Genomic DNA, 4816 nt, shown 5'->3' on the forward strand with positions numbered 1-4816 from the left:
AATACGGCATTAAATTTATACTAGCACCTAAATCTGCTAATGCTTCTATTGAACTAAGACTACCCAGAAAACATGGAATTGTGAAACTTCCTGGATCAGATAGTTTTACTGGTATCTTATTCAACAGTACTGCTGAAAAATTAGCATTCATAGTAACAGCCGAGAGTTCTTCCATTTTCTTTCTATTCGTGATCAGATCTTTCAAGAATTTAGCATATCTAGGCATTCCTGAAATCACATCAATGAAAGGAAGATTTACATTTATCTGTTTAAACATATCCAAGAATTTGGATTGCTCGGCTTCAAGTTTCTCTTTCTTTATTTTACTCGGGTAAGGAAGTGGTGGTTGGTATGGTTTAACATAAGGTTTATCCTTAACTTTGTTATCTTCATTAACCTTCTCAACTACCGGTTCTTTTTCCTTATCTTGATCAGGTTGTGGTTCTTGTGGAGTAGGAATAGCTTCATCAGAAGTTACAGGTATTTCAGGTGGTTTAAGTGTTGTACCACTTCTTGTGGTAATGGCTTTAGCTGTTTCATTTCGGGGATTAGCATTTGTATCACTAGGTAGACTTCCCGGTTTTCTTTCACCTATTAATCTTGCTAGGTTACTTACTTCTTGTTCCAGATTTTGAATAGAAGCTTGTTGATTTCTAAATGCTTGAGCATTTTGTTCATTGGTTTGTTTTTGAGATGTGAAAAACTGCGTTTGAGTTTCAACTAGCTTCGTCATCATATCTTCTAAATTTGGCTTTTTATCATCGGTTTGTTGTGGTGGTTTGTTTTGAAAATTAGGTCTTTGCTGATTGTAAGTATTGTTGGATACTTGTTGATTGCTAGGACCTTGTTGGTTGTTGTATGGAATATTTCGGTTATAGTTCTGATTTTGATTGTAAATAGGTCTTGGCGGTTGATAATTATTCTGATAATTATTTCCAGGCCTTTGGTTTATGTATGAAATATTCTCTCTTTGTTCCATTGTTAATTCAATACTGAGACAATCTTTTGTCAAATGTGATCCTCCACACTGCTCACAACTAATTCGTATTGAGTGAATATCTTTAGTCATCTTTTCCATTCGTCTCTCCACAGCATCTATCTTTGCGGAAATGGAATCTAAGTCATGGCTAGAATCGGCTCTAGCTGCTTTAACGATATCTTTTTCTTGGTGCCACTCATGTGAGTGGGAAGCAGTGTTATCAATAATTTTGTAAGCATCAGTTTCGATTTTCTTCATAATAGAACCACCAGCTGCTATATCTATGTCTTTCCTTGTAGTGATGTCGCATCCTTGGTAGAATATTTGTACTATTTGACAGGTGTCTAAACCATGTTGCGGACATCCTCTTAACAACTTTCCATATCTTGTCCACGCCTTATATAGAGTTTCATTTGGCTTCTGTGTGAACGTAACAATTTCTGCTTGAAGTCTTACGGCTTTAGATGCAGGAAAGAATTGTTTAAGAAATTTTTCAACTAAAACGTCCCATGTATCAATCGCCCCTTCAGGTAACGATTCCAACCAATCTTTGGCTTCTCCCTTTAAAGTCCAGGGAAATAACATGAGATATATCTGTTCATCCTCCACTTCTCGGATTTTAAATAGTGTGCAGATTCTATTAAAGGTACGTAAATGTTCATTTGGATCTTCCTTCGGCGCACCACTAAATTGGCATTGATTAGTCACCATATGTAGAATTTGTCCTTTGATTTTATAATCTGGCGCATTAATGTCAGGATGAGTAATTGCGTGACCTTGGCCAGTGCGTTTAGCTCTCATTCGATCTTCCATACTTAAAGGTTCCAGATTTTCCATAATTGAATTTGTTGAATCTGAATCACTAGAGGATTCTGATTTAATGGTTCGTTCCTCAACAATCTCTGTTTGAATGATTGGTGGTTCCGGAGGAAAATTTAATAGTTCAGGATCTACGAATTGTCCCTGAATATTCTCCGGATTCTCAATTGTGAGGTTTGTTTCAAAAACTGGATTATCGAAAATTTGAGTTTGAGGATTTGGTCGACTTGATGACGATTCTAAAGAAAAATCAACGGCGGCGATATTCGTTAAACGATGTCTTGATCGAGTTACAGGTGGTGAACGTATGACCGGCGGCGAACGTCTTGCTCGGTGCATTCACATAATATCCTATTAGTTATAAAAATAATAAGAAAAACTTAAATAAGCTATCCAATTAATAGACTTTTCTGATTTTTGCCCACGTTTCGAATAGCCAAAAGATGCAGCAGAGGGGCAGGATTCGTTTGGTCTCAATATAATTGAGGACTGTTTGGCTCCAATAACCCGGTCCACGTACAAATCCAACTATTACTACGAACCAGAAAAATGTCAACGTCTATTAATTTAACCACTTAAATAATTTTTCTTTTCGTTTAAGAAATATTAGATAAGAAGTAGATAAAATTCTATGTCCTATAACTAGAGTATCGAGAAATAAGGAAGAAATAGATTGCGCGTCGAAAAGTGTCGAAAAAAATGAAAAAGGCAAAGAGTGACTTATAAGACTTTAAAACACGCGACTAATCGATCCTTATAACTATCACTATCTTAAATTAAAACTACAAATTGAGATCACTAATTGGAATTGTAATTGATACATAGGTAAACGGCGTCGAAGGATAAAAATAAGAAAATAGCACGAAAAAAATGGCGTCGCAAAATTCTAAAGCACCTAAAACTTAATTTAAGGAAAAAGCACTTAAGAGACTTTACGGCAAAGCCTTAAAATCTAAAATACTAAAACTTAACACTATGTACGAAATAAGGCTAAGAAATTGGGTGATAAGAAATAAAGCTAAGAAATTTGAAGAATGGGAGATAAGTATTCTCGTTTGTCAAATAGGTGAAATTGTGATTAGGACGTGGACCGATACACACCCACTTGTGATACCTTACTCGCCTAATTTACTTCCTTTTACAAATTGCCAACTATTCCTAACCCTACTACTTTAAGTATTAAACTCCTATTATTTTAAACCAATGGGGATTAGGTAGAATTTATCTTGGGGCCGAGGGATGAAGTATGGACGGACAAAAATGATCACAAGTAGATAGTAGGGACGTTCCTTTTGTATATTCTAAAGTAACTTGACGATAATGGTGTAGAAAATATGTTTGTGATGTGGGGATAGAATGATAGTAACCTTAATGATTAAGATGATAGTAACGATAATTTTATTAAGATGAAAAAGACTGAATAATTTTATTTCATACTCTTATTAAAATGTAGACCTCTTATTAAAATTCGAAAGGGCAATCACTACTATAATTCGTTACTACACTATTAAATCAAAGCAATTTTATAACTTTTTAATGATAAAAAGGATGGTTGAAATATAAAAATAAATATATAAATAATGAAACATGTAGATATAACAATAATTGATGTTGTATCTAAAATTCACTCTCGTGACTTTTTTTTTTTTAAATATATATATTTTACAAGAACTAAAAAAAAAACTTAATAAAAAAAACTTTTATGTGGCGTTTCGCTTCGGCGTTCCCCGGCAGCGGCGCCAAAAAACTTGATGATGTAGCGTGAGGGTACGAAATAATATTATTTTTAATACAAAATACTACAAAATATGACACAAGTTTTATTAATTTACGGATTGGATATACCTAAACCTTGCTACAACACTTATAGGCAGTGTACCTAATCGTACAGTAGTGTAGTTTTTAATAAGTCCGGTTCGTTCCACAGGGAATCTTTTTAAACAAAGCTTAACGCTATATTAGTTTACTTTTATAAAAATATAAATATATATATATAAGTAATATTATTATTATAAAGGGGGGTTTTTACCGTTTAATGACCGGTTTGTCGATTTTAAAACTTTAGTCGCAGTTAAAACCAAATATAAAATATTAAAAATAAATACAAGACTTAAATTAAAGCATAAAGTAATAACGATAATGAAATTGCGAATAATAAAAGTGCGATAAAATAAACTTGCGATAATTAGAAAGTACGATAATTAAAAGTGCAATACAATAACAATAAAAATGCGATAATTAGAAGTGCAATTAAATATAAAATAAAGAAAATTAAATATGAAATAAAAGAATTATGCTTATTTAAACTTCCGTAATCATGATGTTTGACGTGTTGATTTTAGTTTTATGCCCATGGGTTAATTGTCCTTTGTCCTGGATTATTTAATATGTCCGTCTGGTTTTTATCCATAACAGTCCATCAGTCATAAATATAAAGTGCGAGTGTCCTCGTCAAATTATCCTTATACCCGAAGTTAAATATTCCAACTAATTGGGGATTTAAACTGTAACAAGATTTTAATACTTTGTTTAATAATTACACCAGGATGTCGACTGAGTGTAACCCAAGGTTTTAATATTTTGTTATCAATTATACCAAGTGTCCTTTTGTACATAATTTCACCCCTGTTTTAATTATTCTAGTGGCTATTAATCCATTCCCGTGTCCGGTTAAATGAACGATTATTCGTACATATAAATACCCCGCCCATCGTGTCCGATCGAGTGTATATGGTAATTTATAGGGACGCCCAATTGTAAATCTTTATATTAACATTAACAAACTATCATTTAGTTAAACAAATATAAAGCCCATTAATAGCCCATAGTCTAATTTCCACAAGTGTCGTTCTTTTGTCCAAACCCCAATTATGGTACAAAGCCCAGTTTGAAAGGACCCGTTCATATACATTATAAACGATTCACAATAGTTGATTACATTGCGAGGTATTTGACCTCTATATGATACATTTTACAAACATTGCATTCATTTTTAAAAGACAATCTTTCTTTACATCG

Source organism: Rutidosis leptorrhynchoides, chromosome 6 (genome assembly GCF_046630445.1).
Source record: "Rutidosis leptorrhynchoides isolate AG116_Rl617_1_P2 chromosome 6, CSIRO_AGI_Rlap_v1, whole genome shotgun sequence".
NCBI lineage: Eukaryota > Viridiplantae > Streptophyta > Magnoliopsida > Asterales > Asteraceae > Rutidosis > Rutidosis leptorrhynchoides.